This window comes from Colossoma macropomum, unplaced genomic scaffold, assembly GCF_904425465.1.
Source record: "Colossoma macropomum unplaced genomic scaffold, Colossoma_macropomum, whole genome shotgun sequence".
Lineage (NCBI taxonomy): Eukaryota > Metazoa > Chordata > Actinopteri > Characiformes > Serrasalmidae > Colossoma > Colossoma macropomum.
The window spans coordinates 77706-98128 of record NW_023495892.1 but is presented as its reverse complement, the minus strand read 5'-3'; the positions used below and the strand labels follow the sequence as shown (position 1 = coordinate 98128).

At 44.2% G+C, this 20423-nt stretch overlaps 1 protein-coding gene across 1 annotated transcript in view; it reads right to left on the bottom strand.

Moving 5' to 3' along the window:
• LOC118803380 (butyrophilin subfamily 3 member A3-like) overlaps positions 1-16621 on the bottom strand; it is a gene marked incomplete at its 3' end in the record, with an annotated part of 34875 nt that extends 18254 nt beyond the window's left edge. The window contains exon 1 of the mRNA XM_036563879.1: positions 16457-16621. The remainder of the gene's footprint in view (positions 1-16456) is intronic.
• Positions 16622-20423: the final 3802 nt, after the last annotated feature.

The window sequence follows — 20423 nt, the reverse complement described above, 5'->3', positions numbered from 1 at the left end:
CTTCCGAATTTTTTGACTTGATTAGAGAGGGAGGGGGCCACGAGTAAAAAAAGGGTCGCCAAATATACTTTAGCAACAGCTGAAACGCGGAGTTATACAGTCCCTGTCTGAGTGGATGTTATCAGCGATCTGTTCTCCTGTGACCGAGTGTGAGTGATGAGGTCAGTGGTGTAACTGTACTGTCCTACAGAGAACTCACCTCTTTCTGTACATCCTAACCAGCTTTAGCGGTGTTAAATCACGTCTACAGCGCCGTGTTACAGCGCCAAACCGTCATATTTTAGTATTAGTGCATTCTCGAGCAACAAAAGTGAAAGAAAGAGGGGGGTTATGTTCGAAAGTAAACAGAGGAAGCTGTGAGACACTGGAGAGCAGGAGAGCGCTATCTTTCCAGGCTAGCTGTTTTTAGCTGCTGGCTAACTTGAAGCAGCGCTCCGGCAAAACACGGTGAATTGATGATACGGTAGATCAAACACGACACAAAATCACCGCTTTCAGTTTAAACATACCTAAAAGGAGGACTCTGTTTGTCTGGTGCGAGAGATTCACTGCAGTTATTGCTTTTACACAGTGAACGTCAGATATACTGCGGTTCACCCCTTAAACTGCTACGGTAGTTTAAGTGGTGAACCGCAGTATATCTGACGCAGTATATCTTTCATAGAGAAATCCAGTCATCACTAGCTGGTGTCTGAATACTGTGATATGCTCTGACATGGATGTGGTAGGAGTGACTGCAGTGACCTACCGAACCGAGTCAACGTTGTTGAGAAACTAAAGAGTTTAGCACTGTTGTTGGCCACTTGTTTAGCATTTGTAACAGGGTAGCCGAGCGCTCGTCACCAGACAGCTAAAAATAATCTATTTTCATTCTTAAATCATGACTATTACAAAAATTGCAGCTGTACTTTTCAAGATGATAAAAACAGCTCAGAAACTTTCTCCCACTCTTCCATGACAGATTAGTGAAATGTTCCACTGTTTGCCGAGTGTTTGTCATGATCGGACCATAAGTGATAGTTTAAAACCACAATTAACCACCCAGGAGCAAAATCAGCCTTCAAACGTGAAAGAAATCATGATTTGACATTTATCACGATATGTATCGATATCGAACGATATGAATTTTGTTTATCGTGATAACGTTTTTGGCCATATCGCCCAGCTCTACTTTGAAATCATCTATCTTACATTCCTGTCTCTGCCCCTGTTCATATTCAAAGAGCCCACTCTCACTAACTCCATACAGAGAAAGGAAGCAAGAAAGGACAGAAACAGAAAGGAAACCAAAGCTAAAGACAGCACACCTTGAGACTTATTCATCTCTGTTTTTTTTTTGTTTTTTTCTGTAAAGCTGGGCCTTTACATTCAAGTCATCTAGTCTTTTCTCTTCTCACTCAAATCATCAAATCTGACTGTACATTCACTGTTGACACCACAAACTTATGAAATCCTTCACCTCTACTGTCTTACCAAATATCTCATCCAGGAAAGAGTTTATCTCTTTAAGAGAATATAAATCTGCACTCTTTCTGACTGAGATCCAAATCAGAAATACCCATAAGTTCTGAAAAGGAATCCTAATACCCCATTCCCTCTCTAACTAGCTCAGCTACTTCCACTGGGGTCTTACCCTGTGTATTTCTATCCTCTGCACTCACCCCCACCTCCTCATCCTCTAATTCTAATCTGGGCCCCTCTCCACTAGCTTTTCCTGGAAACTCTTATGTACAGTTTCCGCAGCTCCTTTAACTTCCTCAGCCTTTGATATCTCCTCGTCTGTGTTGTTAACCTGATCCTCTACAGCACTAACACTGACCCCGCTCCCTCCACTGGCCTGCTCTGTGTTTATCCCCCCCAGCTAGCTAGAATCAATCCCACAACTTTGGCTAATGTTACCTTAGTTCTAATAATGTTTTAAAAAATGTTTTAATCTGATTTTCAAAGAATGTTTTAAGGATCAACTAAGGTTACCGTAAGGTAAAATGTTAACTGAAATATAATCTTTTAACTGTAACACTCAGAGGATGTTTTGAGGATGTCACGGCCACAGATTATGATACATGATAACAAAGGAAGAACAATGTCAACGCAACATTTGAAAAATGTTTTGTGACTGAGGCCTGAGATGACAATGTTTTTTATAAAATGTTCCTGTAATGTCGCATGTTAACAAAGGTAGAATGTTTTGCATGCAACATTCTGAGGATGTTTTCGAGATATTATGGAGATAACAGATTAAAGAATATTCTTTAAAACATTAGCAAAGTGTTACATGATAAAGAAGGAACATTGTCAATTGTGCAATAAAACTTTGGGCCCGCCAGTGGGCTCTGGGCTCATGTAATGGGTTAATATGTTCCTGTAATATGATATATTACCAAGGCCATGGTCAAGGTCAAAGTGCTTTACCACAAACAGAATTGAGCAGAAGCAAAGGTAATTACAATTACTTTCATTACTGTACTTGAGTACACTTTTGGAGTAAAATTAAATCATAGTTCTTTTACTCTCACTTGAGTCTTTAATGAAATATTTTTACTTCGCTACTTTAATTTTTTATAACGTTACAGAGTAAAAATAAATGATGTGTATTAGCTCATAAACCAATAAGAACAAAGCGTGGTTAAATATAAAAGATTCACCAATCAAAAAACAGCAGCTCCAGCAGGAAAAACACCACAGAGATGTCCAGTTTAGTGGAGAAGGAAAGAGGGGGACTTAACCAGCACACACAAGGAACAGGTGTCCCCCACAGCCTGCAGTTTACCATTTAAAATACAGCCTAGTTTTGTAAGGGTTGGCTCCAGGGCTAGGCCACCGCCGGCCACCGGGGTCAACGACCCAAATGAGCCACACCTGCTCAGGGGGCTTTATAAGGGCTGAGAAGAAGACATGCTTTGCTGAGTCTTTGTTTCAGAGTTCTGGCAAACAGACCGGCCGGTAATCTCGGGTAGAAGCTCTAGAGAATTTCTCTCGAGCTTCTTTTCTCCTTGTCACTACTCGAGCCTATCCCCTTTTCTCGAGTTGCGTCTTTCTTCCTTTAAAAAAAAAAAAACAAAAAACAAACAAACAAAAAAAAAACTAAAGAACTAAATCTAAAGCTAGAGAAGGGACAAGTTTGCCCCTTTCTCTTTTTCATTCTCCTTTGTGCATTCTTTTCTGTTGGGAAAGTTATCATTTCCTCAGAGCCAGTCTTTCCCCTGGCGTCCTTTGTTTTGTTCCCGCCTAAGCCTTAGCAGGTGGGCTTTCATATGTCCTTTTGTTTTCCACCCGTTTCCGGCGTTCCCTTCTAAGGTGAACCCTCCCTGCACCACGTAACACGGCCTCCATAATGCAGTGATAGAGTGCCGGTTTATTAACGCGGCGGCGTGGGTTCCAGCCCCGGCATCCGTGGTTATATGTATTATTTTAATAATTCCTTCCAATCGCATAGAAGCTCAGCGTTTGGGTCCTGTCTGCCAAAACCCTGTGGTGGCTCACCCGGTTGCCCTCTGAAATACCACCCAGACGGCCCGGGTTCCCACCTCTGGCAAGCCGCCACATTACAACTTTATGTGCTGTTTTGGAAATAAACAGTTGTTTTATGGCTGTGAAACAAGAAATCTAGTCTAATACAGACTTCATCAACTCTGCACAGTATTTCTGTCGCGCTGTCATTGTTTAAGCTGACTGGCCTGATCTGATCCCTCCCCACCTCCTCACCCTTGCGCTGTCTCTGTCACTCGCGCTCTCTCTTTTCCTCTCTCTCTCTCTCTCTCTCTCTCTCTCTCTCTCCTGTCTTTCTCTCTCCTGTCTTTCTCTCCTTTCCTCTCCCCGCTTTAATGTTTGTCTTTAACTGTGTGAGGCTGTTTAGCTGTTTAACTTTATAATAAGTTATAAATTTAAATACGTTTACAATAAGTAATAATGTCTGATTCTGTATGAAGTGATCAGAATGATTACTAGTGAAATATCTTACAGTAAAATCAAAGCTGGGTAAATTGCTGATGTTGCTGCTGATTTTAATGGTGTAAATGTTCTGAACAGATATCAGTGAAAATATACAATTGTATATACAGGCTGTGAATGTGTTTGCTGTCTGTAGAGATTATTAACATAAGCTAGAGTCCAGGGAGCTGATGGGCATCAGGACTTTCACAAAACATTACATAATTTGTTTTTTTTTTTTTTTCTCTCTTAAATGAACTTAATTAAACAGTAACACCCTCTGCACAGTCTTTCAGTGATTCTAAAACGCTTTTAAACTGTTGTTAGCTATCTGTGAGTTACCTTAACAACCATCGGTTTAAAATTTCTCACAGTTGAATTATTTGTCAGACCAAATCAAGTTTAAACTCCTCACAGTGAATTCTGTCTCACAAGCTTGACTTTGTGTTATCCATGTTTGTTAGACATCATATTCTTTGCACTTCCTCGATTTCAGCAGGTGTGTCTATTTCACTTGTTATCTAGAATTTGAAAAGTAGTGACATGATTGTGTTTTGTGACGTTTTAATGTGTATTACAGTGTGTTTTCTGTTTATAAACCTATTAAAACTATCCTGTGGTTTCTTTCATGGCTGCCTTATTTTCCACAGCTGAATTTACCATTTTCATTTTAATCCATTCACAGAAGAAGGTAATCAAGTTTGGGGCTTTTATGAGTATATGGTCAGTGGTATTGGTGTGTGTGTGTGTGTGTGTGTGTGTGTGTGTGTGTGTGTGTGTGTGTGTGGTGTGTTTTAATATCTAAAGGTGGTGGTTTATCAGTACATTTGTCTGTATGAATCCACAGACTGCAGTTTGGCTTTGGCTTTAGCTGGTTTGTTGTATTAACTGATTTACATTTATTTTTTTAGTAAATAAATATTATATTTAAAGCATGTTTTCCTACTGAAAAACAATAACATTCTGGGAATATTAAAAAAACTTCGCAGTGAAAACATTTAATAATGTTAGGGCGTAACATTCTAACACTTACCACTAAACATTCTTAGAACATTCTCCTGCATTTAAAGGGAACCCTGACTGTAAAGACATAGAGACCCCAATTTGTTGTACATGTCCAATACTATTGAACTATATTGCATAAAACACTTGCGAAATACTTTATTATTTTGATTTATTATTAAAAAATGGATAAAATCTCTGCAGGTTGGCATTTTTGTTGCTGCATCAAATGGTTGCGCTCTCTCGCTCTCTCTCTGCGCATGCGCGGGTGTGAGCGGTAGAGTGAGCGGAGCGCGGTGAGCGTGAGTGCGAGTGGTTGGCGTTTTGCCAAACTTTTTTCTCTGTTGTTACGTCGTTGTCAGTCTGTATCTGTAGTTTGTTTGAGTGAGTTTGTGTGTGAGAGTGTGTGTGTGTGTGAGTGAGGTGTGGTGGGGTGTGTGCGGGGCGTTAGTTACCGGCGTTTTGCTGGGAGCATGGCATCCCAAAGCCCCAGGCTGTATGAAAGCCTGTCTCGCCGGCATGGTGTAAAGGTGGAGTGCCGCGCGAGTGTGGAGGAGTGCTGTTTGGCGGCGGGGAGCGTCGTCGGGTACAATAATGTTGTGTCTGCTTCGCGCATGAACAGCGCTGTGGTGATGTTCCTGTCCACTGTGGACAAAGCCAACGAGCTGGTGCAGAGTGGACTCGTGATTAGTGATTAGTGATCAGTTCGTGTCTGTTCTGCCCCTCAGTACTCCGTCCAAAAAGATTATTCTGTCCAACGTCCCCCCGTTTATCTCTGACGAGCTGATCGCTCAGGAGCTGTCCCGATTTGGAAAACTTGTCTCCCCCATTAAAAAGATCCCCCTCGGCTGTAAATCGCCCCTGGTGAAGCACCTGGTGTCGTTCAGGAGGTCGGTTTTCATGGTGCTGAGAGATGGTGAGGACGAGCTGGACCTGGTGCTGAAGTTCAGAGTGGAGGGGTTTGAGTACACGGTGTTTGTGTCGTCTGACACCAACATGAAGTGCTTCAGGTGCGGCCTGACCGGACATCTCGTCCGAGCCTGCCCTGAAAAGCTCAGCGCTAACGCTAATGATGCCGGGAGCGCGGAGCGGCCGGGGCCTGCCGCGGCTGAGCCCGCGGTGGCCGTCCCCCCCTGCGGCTGCTGCTCGGCCGGCTGCGCGGGACCCGGCGGCTGCGGCGCCTGCGGGGGAAGAGCCGGCTGCGGCCGTGCCGGCCTCGGAAATGTCTGCTGGGGTTGCGCCGGCCGCGGACGAGCCTTTCCCGGCGGCGCTAACCGCGGAGGAGCCCGCTGTGGACGAGCCTGGTGGTGAGGAGCAGGAGCGGGGGATTCCTGACCCGGGGGAGCAAGATAACCAGGTAAGGGACAGCGGTACTGAGATCAGTCTAGCTGGTACAGCAGTGGAGGCTACAGTGGAGGTGGAAATGGAAGTGGAGACTGTTTTTAAAGTTCCTAATAAAAGAAAGAAGCGGAACCGAGGGAAGGGCACTAAACAGGCCAAAACAGACAGCAGTGCAGTGAATGAAGTGGAGTCTGAGAGCGAAGGCTCTCTGTCTGACTCGGGCTGGTCGGTGTGCTCGCAGGAAGAGAACATGGCTGTGCTCTATAAAGTTGACGATATAAGAAAGTTCTTGCGGGTCACTAAAGGCCAAAAGGGCGTCCGTGTTGAAGAGCATTTCCCAAATAGTTCACAGTTTATCCATGACGTCAGGCATTTTAGGAGGGAAGGGTCCTTCACCGCTTTAGAAGTCTACAGGCTGAAGAAGATCCTGACCAGACTTAATAAAGTGAGCACTGAGGATGAGATCTGACACTTTCTGCCCTCCCTGGTTCAGAATGGCCTCTGTTTTTAGTGTGTTTTATCTATTTTATTTTTTAATGGGTGATGTCAGAGTGGCGAGTCTGAACATTAATGGGGCGAGAGACTGTGGAAAAAGAGCAAAGCTATATGAGTTGGTGAAACAGAAGAGACTTGATGTAATATTTGTACAGGAAACGCATAGTGATGTCAGTAACGTGGCAGACTGGGCTAAAGAGTGGGAGGGGCTTGCCTTTTTAAGTCATAACTCTTCTTCCAGTGGTGGGGTGGCTGTTCTTTTATCACAGAGTTTTACTCCTTATTCTTATTCAGTGGATGAAATTTTAAATGGCAGACTTTTAAAAGTGACCAGTGTGTTTTGAGAACACTGTTTTTGTTTTTATTTGTGTTTACGCCCCAACTGGGGGGATGGACAGGATGTCCTTTTTGGACACTCTGGACACCGTAATTGCAGGTTGTGGTTCTGATGAGTTTTTAATACTGGGTGGGGATTTTAACTGTACAGCAGACAGCATGGACAGGAACCGCATGCTGCGTCCCGTAAGAGATTGTGTGAGATGCTGGAGGCCCATGACTTGTGTGATGTCTGGAGGAACTTCCATGGAGGGCAGAGACAGTATACCTGGGCACATTCAAGAGATAACACACTCTCATTGGCAAGGCTGGATCGATTTTATGGTTTTAGGTATCAACTTTCTGCTTTTACACGCTGTCTTATCTCCCCAGTTGGTTTTTCAGATCATTGTATGGTCCAGTGCACAATAAGGAAACGTAACGTTAAGCCGCAGAGTGCATACTGGCATTTTAACACTGCACTTTTAGAGGATGCCAATTTTAGAGAGTCTTTTACTTTTTTTTGGGATGTTTTTAGCTCAATGAAAACATCTTTTAGCTCTCTGCTGCAGTGGTGGGACATAGCTAAAATACAAATTAAAGTATTCTGTCAGCAGTACACTCTCAATGTCACAAGGGACATAGCCAGATCTCTCAAAGCTCTGGAGACTGAAATAGTGGCGCTCCAGGGTTTAGCAGAGGCCACAGGAAATCGGGGGCATATTGAAGCTCTGAAAACAAAAAAGACTGCATTGGCTGACCTTTTAGGCATAACAGCACAGGGGGCGCTGGTCCGCTCACGTTTCCAGCGCGTGTCGGAAATGGATGCTCCTTCAAAGTTCTTCTTCGGTCTCGAGCGCAGAAATGGACAGAAAAGGTTTATGCATGCTGTGCGTACAGAATCAGGGGATCTCTTATCTGAGCCTTCTGAAATTCGCCAGCAGACAATCAGCTTTTTCTCAAAGCTGTACGAGAGCGAGTGGGCAGAGGCACGAGAGGTGGAGGAGGGATTCTTTCGTGACCACAGCCAGCTCACGCAAGAGTCTGCTGCAGTGCTGGATGCTGATATCTCTCTGGGGGAGCTGTATGAGGCTCTTCAAGGCATGGAGAATGGTCAGGCGCCAGGTATTGATGGTCTCCCTGTTGAATTTTACAAAGCGTTTTGGTCAGTGTTGGGGCAGGATGTGCTGGATGTCCTCCAGAACAGCATAAGGGAAGGGAAGCTTCCGCTGAGCTGTCGGAGGGCCATTCTAACCCTGCTACCCAAGAAGGGGGACCTAGCTGAACTGAAGAACTGGCGCCCTGTCTCTCTATTGTGCACTGACTGCAAGCTGCTCTCAAAAACGTTAGCCTCGAGACTGGGGAAGGTGATGGAGCAGGTGGTTCACCTTGACCAGACGTACTGTGTGCCTGGAAGGTCAATTTTTGACAATGTATATCTAATTCGTGATGTTTTGGAAGTCTCCAGACTATTGGGCTTAAAGACTGGTCTTATTTTTTTGGATCAGGAAAAGGCATTTGACCGGGTTGAACATGGCTGTGGAAAGTTCTGGAGAACTTTGGTTTCAACCCGGGTTTTATAGCCATGATCAAGGTTTTGTACAGTGACATTGAGAGTGTACTCAAAGTTAATGGTGGTTTATGTGCTCCTTTTAAAGTTCACAGAGGTATTAGGCAGGGCTGTGCTCTGTCTGGCATGCTGTACTCTCTAGCTATTGAACCTCTGTTGTGCAAACTGAGAGACTGCATCTCCGGTTTGTTTATACCTGGCTGTTCTACTCCACTGTGTGTCTCAGCATATGCAGACGACCTTGTTGTGATAGCAAGTACCCAGACTGATGTGGATGTTTTAGATAGAATTTTAAATGATTTTAGGGTTTTATCGTCTGCAAAAGTAAACTGGACCAAGAGTGAAGCAGTTTTAGTTGGTGACTGGGATGGTGGGGAACCCGCGCTTCCAGATGGGTTGATGTGGAGAAGGGGTGGTTTTAAATATCTGGGGGTGTATCTGGGGGACAGTATCTGTAGTGCACAGAACTGGGATGGCATGGTTGAAAAGATTAAAGGACGCCTCAGTAAGTGGAAATGGTTAGTCCCCCAGATGTCCTATCGAGGAAGGGTGCTTGTTATCAACAACCTCGCTGCATCATCGCTCTGGCATAAACTGGCCTGCGTGGACCCCCCACCGAATCTGCTGGCAAACCTGCAAGCCGTGCTAGTGGACTTCTTCTGGGATCGACTGCACTGGATTTCGCAGGGAGTTCTACATCTGCCAAAAGAGGAAGGGGGGCAAGGACTCGTCCACTTGGCTAGCAGGGCCGCTGCCTTCCGAATCCAGTTCATCCAGAGACTTCTTGCTGGTCCCAGTGAGCTGGTTTGGAGGGCGGTATCATGCACAATATTACACACAGTAGGTGGTCTGGGGTTGGACAGAGCATTGTTTTTAATGAGCACAAAAACACTGGACATTGCTGGGTTGCCTGTTTTTTATCGAGGACTTTTTAAAATCTGGGACTTTTTTAATGTGAATAAACAGGCTGGCTCCACTTTGCACTGGCTGTTGGAAGAGCCTCTTTTCAACGGCACACGACTGGACTTGGAGGGCACGATCACCCCTGCACTGACTAGAGTCTTGTTGTCATCGGGAGTCACAACCCCCCGCCGGCTGGTGGACGTCGCCGGACCAGATCTCACTCGGGTGGAGGACGTGGCTGCGAGGCTGGGGATGAGATCTCTGCGAGTTGTGGCTCAGCTGCTCGAGGGCTGGAGGACAGCTCTCTCTCCTGAGGAACGCGAGCAGGTGAGGGACTACAGTGCAGGGGTGGTCAGTCCTACAGAGCATGACCCATTCCCGGACATCACTATCACGCCGGACCTACAGGACTGTGAAGGCCCCCTTCTGGAGTGTGAGGGGGAGTCTAGAATGAACTTGGGGACAGTGTCTGGTAAGCTGCTGTACAGAGTCTGTGTGAAGGTACTGAATAAGAAAAGAAAAGAGTGATGATGTGAAGCCAGAGTGGAGAGCACTGTATAAACCACCATTGACTAAAAAAGTAGCTGACCTGCAGTGGAGGATTTTACATGGTATTGTCTCAGTCAACGCTTTTATTTCTGTTTTAAATCCTGAGATTTTACCACAGTGTCCTTTTTGTCCCCAGAGAGAAACTGTGTTTCATGCTTTTATGGACTGTTTTAGGCTTTGCTCTTTGTTTGAAGTTTTAAAGAATGTTTTTAGGTCTCTTAATGTGACTTTTACACTCCAGACTTTTATCCTTGGTTTTAAATACGTCAGAAGAGAGAAATCCAAATGCCAACTGATCAACTTCATTCTTGGGCAGGCGAAAATGGCGATATATATCAGTCGTAAGAACAAGGTGGCGCATGGTACTGACTGTGAGGCCACAAGGATTCTCTCTAGGCTGGTCAGATCAAGGATTTTAATTGATTTTAATTATTATAAAAGCATGTGTGATGTGGAGGCCTTTGAGGCGATGTGGTGCTGTGGTGGGGCCGTGTGCTCAGTGTGCGAGGGTGAGCTCTGCTTCGCTCCTGAGCTCAGATGAGCCAGACTGAGTTTTATTTGTTTTCCTGTTTTTATCTATTTATAAAGTGTTCGTCTTATTTTTATTTAATCAATTAATTTATTTCAATATAGCCTAAGATGACACTTTGTGACGGATGACTGTTTTAAAGAAAGTGCTGGTTCAATAAAGGACCATCAAAAGTCAAGTCTCTCTCTCTCTCTCTCTCTCTCTCTCTCTCTCTCTCTCTCTCTCTCTCTCTCTCTCTCTCTCTCTCTCTCTCTCTGTCACTGGGGGATTGTGGGTGAATGGAGGGAATGGTGTGAGAGTGTTTTGTGAGAGCGACTTTTTGACCTATCTGTAATTCTTTCCTTGGGGTTTCGGGTTTTTTTCTATGAACAGTACTCAAAGCGGTTTATTGGTAGTGTATTACATACTGTTTCGTGTGCTTGCTGGTTTCGCGGCGGGCCGTGTGGTGGGGCGCGGGGATGGCGGCGGCTCACCTGAGCGGTGGCGCCCAGCCCCTCTCGCTCCGTCACGGGGTGCGGTGCGAATCGAGGCCCGATGTAGCGGTGGAGGACGTGTTGCTGGCGGTAGGAGAGTTCGTAGGGTGCGAAAACATTGTCTCGGCATCGAGGATGAATAAGGCCGTGGTGGTGTTTCTGAAGGAGAAGACACTGGCCGACCGACTAGTTGAACACGGCATTACGGTAAGTGGAGAGTTTTACGCGGTTGTTCCGCTGGTTTCACCGACGGCTAAGGTTACGATCTCAAATGTGCCCCCGTTTATTCCCAATGATGACACAGTGCGTGAACTTTCTCATTTTGGAAAAATGGCCAGTGATGTTAGGATGATTCCGTTGAATTGTAAAAGTTCGGCTCTCCAGCATGTTTTGTCCTTTAGACAGCGGGTGCTGATGTTTTTGAATGAGCCCACTTTGGACATTTCGTTCAGAGTTTCCTATGAGGGTCGATCGTATATGTTATATGCGAGTACGGGAAGTATGCGATGCTTTGAGTGCGGGGATGTTGGTCATAAGAGGCTGATCTGTCCGCACAGAGTGCGAGTGTCTGAGGAAGCAGGGCCCGGCACTAGCGGAGGTGAAGGCAGGCAGGTGCCAGTAGATCAGGGCGCGGGGCCGGGCGAGGGTACTGAGGAGTGCCCTACTGTAGTGGCCGCCGCTGATAATAGTGTCTCGGTTTCTGTTAATGAAGTTGGAGTGCACGGGGTAGAAACTGTACATTTAGATGGGTCTCAGGCTTCTTTAGAGGCGCATGAAGGAGAGGGGGACCGTGATACTGCGCTATCTGCACATGTGGACGCCGTAAGCAGTGGTGAAGCAGCTGTTGGTGAGTCTGTGGCGACTGTGGATATGCCAGTGACACTGGAGGAGGAGGAGGAGGATGCGTTTTCTGACTTTTCTGACCTGGCGTCTCAGGCTGGCGAGGATCAGCAACTTTATTCAGTACAAGAAATAAATGCGTTTTTAGATGAGACATTTGGAAAGGTAGTGGAGATTGCTGACTTTTTTCCTAATGTAGAAAAGTTTGTAGCTTCCGTGGCGAAAATACGTAGAACTGCTAACTTTGATGAACTGAGTAAGCAGAAGAGGTTCCGTCTGAAGAAAATGCTGACGAAGTTGCGGAGGGGAAAAGCCCCTGTTAAACGAAAGTGAAGTGACTGAGCCACTGAGGGTGCTTACTTTCCTCTGGTTCTCTGTCCTTTTCTATTCCTCTTCTCTCCTTATGTATTCTCCTTTGGATAAGTTGAGAATCACCTTCTTAAATATTAATGGGGGCAGAGAGGGGAGCAGAAGGGCTATATTAGCTGAATTTGTTAAACATAAAAATGTTGATGTTTTATTTCTGCAAGAAACCCACAGTGATAGGGATAATGAGGTGGAATGGGGTATGTGGTGGGATGGGAAGTACGCTCTTAGTCATGGGTCCAATCTTAGTGCAGGGGTAGCAGTGTTCCTTTCTGGGAGGTTGGGGATTGGCCATCTGCAGGTGAATGAGTTAGAGCAGGGTTGTCTGTTATTGGTACAGGTAGACATTAGGGGAACAGGGTTCCTGTTTGTAAATGTATATGCCCCCAATCATGGGGGAGAGCGGGTGAGGTTGTTTCAGAGGTTACGTACTGCATTGCAGCGATATAATGACACTCTCTCAGTAGTGATGGGGGGGGATTGGAATTGCACTACAGACTTTACACTGGATAGGAATGGGGAAGAACCTCACCCAGGGTCTGCTGCAGAGCTGGGAGGGTTACTTAAAGAGTGTGGGTTTGTAGATCCATGGAGAGAGCTCAACACAGGCACAAGACAATACACATGGGTTAAAGTTTCTGAGAGGAGGGTGAGTGCAGCTAGACTGGATCGTTTTTATGTAACTAAGACTGACCGACAAAGAGTTTTGAATGCTTTTATGGCTCCCAGTGGCTTCTCAGATCACCATGCAGTTGTGCTTGATGTACTCCTGGCCAGAAAGACCAATTCTAGATCTTACTGGCTTTAATGTGAAGCTGATTCAGGATGAAATGTTTTGTAGAAATTTTACAGCCTTTTGGGAGGGGTGGAGAGTGAGAAAAGCAGACTTTGATAATGTGGCCTTATGGTGGGAGGTGGGGAAAACACAAAGTCCTTCTGTCAGCTGTACTCTGCACATACTGCATCTGTGGTGAAGAGTACGGTTTGGGGGCTTGAGAGAGAGATAAATCTGATTGAAGATGAGTTGGTTAAAAAGTATGATGCTGGAGTTAGTAATTTATTGGAAGGGAAAAGGAAGGCTTTGGGCTCATACATGTATGAGCAGGCAAAAGGGGCTCTGACTAGAGCTCGTGTCTCCAGTATCAAAGATATGGATGCCCCAACTGCCTTCTTCTTCAACTTAGAGCGGAAGGGGACACACCAAAATCCTATGCAGTTTCTCCAACACCCTGAAGGACACTTGACCTCAGTGCCTGCTGAGATGAGGAAGATTGCAGTGGATTTTTATACAGATCTTTACAGTGCTGATGCCACCAGTTTTGACTGCAGAGATGAACTTCTGGAGGGGCTACCAAAACTTGGGACATCACATGTTGAAGCAATGGACTCAGACATTCAATTTCATGAATTGACCTCTGCTGTTCAACAACTCACCACTGGACGTTCACCAGGCATTGACGGACTGCCTGCTGAATTTTACAAGAGCTTTTGGAACATTATTGGAATGGACTTGTTTGAAGTATTTAAGTGGTCAAGGCAAGCGGGACAGCTGCCCCTTAGCTGTACTCGGGCAGTGTTATCTCTTCTCCCTAAGAAGGGCTATTTGGGACTTCTGAAGAATTGAAGGCCTGTGGCCCTACTATGTACAGACTATAAAATACTGTCTAAATGTCTTTCCAACAGACTGAAGCAACACATACATTTGATAGTGCATGCTAATCAGACTTACTGTGTACCCGGTCGCACCATAATGGATAATCTTTTCTTTGTTCGTGATGTGATTGATTTGTGTGGTGTGACTTCGTGTGATTTGGGGTTGCTGTCCATAGACCAGGAAAAAGCATTTGATAGGGTTGACCATTCTTATCTTTTTAGTATCCTACAAAGTTTTGGGTTGGGGAAAGTCTTTTTATCCTGGGTTCAGCATTTATATTCTGGCGCCTCAGTCATGCTTAAAGTTGGTGGTGGGCTCAGTTGGTCCTTGGCACTTAGGACTACTAGATCTGAGGTCCAGTTTTGTTCTCTTGTTGAAGAGGAGCCTCTGTTCTACAATCCTTTGATTCCAGTCACTGATTTGACCTTCAGAAGTATCCGCCTGCGCTTTCAAGGGGCAGGTATTACGAAACTAGGAGAGCTGAGAGTTGGTGAGGACTGGAAATCTGGTGGAGTTTTAAGTGCTGCAACCGGTATTGTGTCTGTTCGACTGCTGCAGAGAATCATAGGAGAAGTGATCTCAACGCTGCCCACTTCTCTCAGGGAGGCCTTAGAGCACCACTCAGGTGGAGACCAGGAGCCCTTCCCTACTCTCCCTATTACTGCAGAAATAGGGGATTATCAGGAGGAGGAGGGAGCACTTCTCTCGTTCAGGACTCCACAGCTAGCTGGCTTTGCAGATACATCCAAGAAGGCGCTGTATGACGTTTGTGTGAAAGTCCTTCACAGAACCTCACTGGATGGCTTGAAGGAATCGAGGTGGTTGGGTTTGTTGGCACCAGGCTCTTCTCCACAAGGCAGTTGGAGATCCCTGTACAAGCCTCCAATCGAGAAGCGTACGGGGGATCTGCAGTGGAGGATTGTACATGGGGCCGTGGCCACTAACAGACACATGGCGCATATCGACCCCACTATAGTGAGTGAGTGTCCTTTCTGTGGGAGGGAGGAAGCTGTAGAGCATTTGTTTCTACACTGTGTCAGGCTCACAGGTCTGCTAAACTTACTGAAGGTTTGGTGTTGTGGGCTTGGAATACTGTGGACAGATGGTCTCTATGTCTTTGGCCCAAAATATGTTGCTGCTCATAGAGATAAGCTGTGTTTATTGAACTTTCTGATAGGTCAGGGTAAACTTGCTGTCTGGCTTTCAAGGAAGAATAAAATACAGGGGAGTGGGACGCTGGACCCTGAACTAATGCTGAGAGCTGCAGTACGGATTAGGCTTAGAATTGAATACGCTTATTTTAAGATGACTCATAACCTGCCTGCCTTTAATCGAGTGTGGGGACAGGGTGGGGTCTTATGTGAACTCAATGAGGAGGGGGGGCTGATTTTGTCCTTCTGAAAACCATTAGTATTTTCTTCTGTTTTTTCTTTTCTTTCTTTTGTTCCCCCTATTTTAAGGGGGGGGGGGGGTTGAGACCATTTGTATGTGGCTAGAATATGACAACAGGACTGTGTAAGGTATAGTTTAAATAAAGTGGGTTTACAAGTCAAGTCTCTCTCTCTCTCTCTCTCTCTCTCTCTCTCTCTCTCTCTCTCTCTCTCTCTCTCTGTGTTGTTAACTGAGTGAGGAACAGCCAGCTAAATATTTAACCTTAAATATATCATTCAGTCTTTCCAGCTTTAGCTACAGCATAATATTACTCCAGAGAACTTTTTTGTTTGTCTTATTTTCCGTAGGACTGAGCTCAGTGCAACCATATGACACCATCACAGTGTGACAATTGTAGCCTACTAGTAGAGGAATTTTGCATATTTGTCATTGCTGTTTGCTTTATATACCGTATTTTAATAGTACTCGACATATACACTGTTTTTAAGGCTTAACAGTCAGGGTTTCCATTAAGAAGAACATTCTGGTAACAACAACAACACCAAAAACCTCCTGCTAAAAACATTAGTAGGACATTGCATAGTAATAGTAGCATTGGTAGGTTCTGATGGCCCCAGTGCAAAAACACTTGATGAGCCCCCACCATACAGAATTACTTCCAGTTAATAAAACATTAATACAAATAAATACACATACAGTAAAAATGCGTTGTTTGTCAGTGAAGTTATTTAGTGTGTAGGTTAGATAAACACAGTCAGAAGTTTCCTTTGTTGTCGCTGTTCTCCATACATCACATGGATTTGTTCAATTTCATCAGCAACACCTGATTTAATTAATGAAGGGCTGATTAGATAAACTAAGTATTGCACAATGACTGTAAATACTGGACTTCATTCAGAAGAGACTTTAAAAATAGCTCAGCTCACACATCTTAATCAGAATGGATTTTTCCATTTTGGAGAGATACAGAGAGAGAAACTCCACTTACACAAACTCCACTCTCACTCAGGTGCTTCACTGACTGCTCTTCATTCAAGAAAGAGAGAGAGAGAGAGAGAGAGAGAGAGAGAGAGAGATGAATAACTAACTGCTCTTACCTGTGCTGCTGTTCATACAGTCATATCGCTGCTGGTGGTGAAATATGTCCACATTTTAAATCAGTTCATATCAGGTTTTTGTCTATAACAGCAGATCCATAATAATAAGACCGAGTTTAAACTCTCCACTAATCTCACACACGACTCTCCACTTCAGCGTCCAGAGCGGAAACCACAAATACTTTCAGTTTCACCTCAATCTGTTCTCTGACCACAAGAGGGCAGCAGCATCTAAATGGAATGAACCTGCTTTCATTCCTTTACTCCTCTTAAACTGAGAGCTTTTATGGCTTTAATGGCTTTTTGTCATCTTTTTTCTTCACAACAATCTGTCAGTTTTCTTATAATTTAATGGTATGTTGTCAATCAGGATGCAGCAGTGCTGATTCAGTGAGAGTTAAACTAGCCCACTAGCAACAACAGAATGAGCGAACCTAGCAAGACTGAGCTGCTATTCATCCCTGCAACTACAGGTCCTTATCATGATCTTGCCATCTCATTCGAGAACTCTCTGATTGTCCCGTCAGCAGAGGCAAGAAGTCTTGGTGTGGTTCGTGATGTGCAGTTATCGTTCTCGACTCACATTGCGAACCTAACTCGGTCATGCAGATTTCTCCTATTCAACATCCGGAGGATCCGACCCTTTCTCTCTCGAGAGGCCACCCAGGTGCTAGTGCAGTCTCTTGTCATCTCAAGGCTTGACTACTGCAACTCGCTCTTGGCTGGTCTTCCGATGCAGGCCATCAAGCCTCTGCAACTCATCCAGAATGCAGCAGCAAGACTCATCTTCAATCTCCCAAAGTTCAGCCACGTCACCCCACTGCTGCGCTCTCTTCACTGGCTTCCTGTAGCTGCACGCATCAGATTTAAAACCCTTATGCTTGCTACAAAGACATGGACCAGCCCCTCCCTACTTGATGGCAATGGTCAAATCTCGAACTGTACCACGAGCCCTTCGAGCTTCGAGTACAGCTCGGCTTGACCCGCCATCCTTCAAAGCGCGCGGAAGGCAAACATCTAGACTGTTCTCTGTGCTGGCACCCAGGTGGTGGAATGAACTCCCACTGGCCGTCCGTACAGCAGAGTCTCTCGCTGTCTTCAAACGCAGACTGAAGACACACCTGTTTATTCAGCACTTAAATGAGCACTAAATTAAGTATTGATTGTAATGTATTGTACAGCACTTATGTATTGTATTGTATTGTATTGCACTGTTCTGTGTTTAACTCTGTCCCTTTTCACTAGGTGTCAATGACCTTCTGATTCTAGCAGTATCTAAGTTTAGGACTGTCTTTCTCTCTAACCTATTGGTAGCTAGCAAAGATTCTTTCTCTGGATAGACAAAGCACTTTTTGTAAGTCGCTCTGGATAAGAGCGTCTACTAAATGATGTAAATGTAAATGTAAATGAGCTCTGAGTCTCCTTCTGCATTTCTGCTGCTGGACTGTAGCAGTGACTGCCTTAAAGACTGCACTGAAGAGTCTCAGCTCAGAGCTTCATCATCGTCTGCTGAACATTATAGAAACTCAAACATTTTCAATAATAATCTTATCACTTCTCATATCAGTCAAAGGAATGTTTGTGAAATGCTCTTTCCAGACAGCTGGATATTACTTCTGTAGTTTTTCCCCATCTTGTGCATGTCTATAACTTTATCTCTAATTTTCTTACAGTGCTCTTTGGTCTTCATTTTTAAAGTTTTCCTTCAGATTCACAGTGGTTCTTGAATTAAGGGGGTCTTTTATCCAGAAAAGGTGAAATTTTCCAGCTGTCTTTTGTCTGTGTAAACTTGGAGCTTCTACAGCACAGGGATTGAATACTTATGCAAACAGCATTTTCCAGTTAGTCATTTTTGGCCACAGAACATTTTATTAAACAAAACCAATATTTTAAATAAACCTTTTTGAGCATCAGTCAAAAATACAATGACAGTAAAATGATAAAAGTGTTGTTTATAATCCAGATAAATCTGAAGGATTTTAAGGGGTTGAATACTTTTGTATTACTTTCTTCTCAATCGTAAACTGACTGAGAAGAAAAAAAGGAAAAAAAAAATAGTACTTAGAATAGTAAGACTTCTGACTGCTACCCCACTTTACTGACTACTACCCCACTTTACTGACTACTACCCCACTCCACTGACTACTACCCCACTCTACTGACTGCTACCACACTCTACTGACTACAACCCCACTCCACTGACTACTACCCCACTCTACTGACTACTACTCCACTCTACCGACTGCTACCCCACTCTACCGACTGCTATTACACTCTACCGACTGCTATCACACTCTACTGACTGCTCTCACACTCTACTGACTGCTACCACACTGTACTTACTACTACCACTCTACTGACTGCTACCACTCTACTGACTGCTACCCCACTCGACTGACTACTACCCCACTCGACTGACTACTACCATTCTACTGACTGCTACCACACTCTACTGACTACTACCACTCTACTGACTGCTACCACTCTACTGACTACTACCACTCTGCTGACTGCTACCCCACTCTACTGACTACTACCACACATGTTCCCATGGCCCATGTTGGCTCGCTAATCCAGCTGTTCGCCATAGTGCCATGCTGATAACAATCAATGACAAAATGTTTGGTTTAATAACTTTTCTTCTGGAAATGCTCTTTCCTCTTTTCTAGGTAATGTGGTCTTCCACACATTAACTGGGATCATAAACATCTCTTTTGTCTTCAGTTTAAGAAATGAGTAATAATTCACTCTTTCCATTAATCTCTTGGGAAAATTAGGCAGGTTTTCAGATTTACGAATATGTTATGACATACAGAAGCTTGCTGATTGTGGGTGAAGCAAGCTAAACGATGATAGCTTAACATCATAAAAAAAAAATATTTTCAGGGACCCACCAAATTTTTGTTTATTAGACATTCAGGGGGTCCAAGAGGTTAATTAGGTGATCCTGGTCCCCCTAGGACACCATGTATTTCACACCTTGCACATTTCTACGAGTGGGGTCTCCAAATCCCTCAAAAATAATGGTTTTAAAGGAGCTTGAGTAAGTCTGTGTCATGACATGTTTATCTATATGTTACAGCATTTGATCATTGGTTTTCTGTAGCTTGTATACCATTGCTAGACTTCCTACCTTTAAGAGGCATATATTATGGCAAAACAGATTAAAAAATAATATAAATAATAAAATAATAATAATCTTGTAATGAACAATTTAAACACTCTTTCAAAAGTTTCAAAATGTAGTGTCCACTCCACAGTTTATACAGTCCATGAAAACAAATCTCCAAAAAACACATTTTAAGTATTCATATATACAAACAAATCACGCATTCAGCCTATATCAGTTTAGCACCACCCACAGCACCCACTGAGCCTCCATTCATTCCTGCTCATTTACACTGAAGTGATGTGTAGTGTTGTTACTAGTGTTGTTGTTATTAGAGTTAAAACAGTTTAACACTGTGCTGTTCCTCACTGTGGATTATATCAGCCTTCAAAGGGTCCACACATCTTGAAGGAGTGGATAAAATTTTTTCCCAGTGTCTCTGAGGATTTCAATTCAAATTTAACAGATTCTTCAACATTCCAGCCCAGATTGCTTTCTGAACAAGACACACTGCAGGGCAGCCAAACACAACATTTCCATATATCAGTTTTAAAGGCACAGTAACACAAAAACATTCTAAGAGATAATGAGATGTTGGAAATTGATGATACAAATGTTGTTTTTTCGATCTCTAAGAACAGAAACAGAGGCACAATAAAGAATAATAATAAAAAGGAAGATTAAGAAACTTTTCTTAGGCCAGACTAAGCAAAATAGCAATTTACACAGATGTATTGTGATCACTGTACATCTACAGCTTTCAAACATACATTCAGTCAGAGGCTTGCATGACTTACCAAAACTACAGTGACATTTGCAGACTGAGTTCAGTGTAGGGTTTAGAAAGCACACATGCAC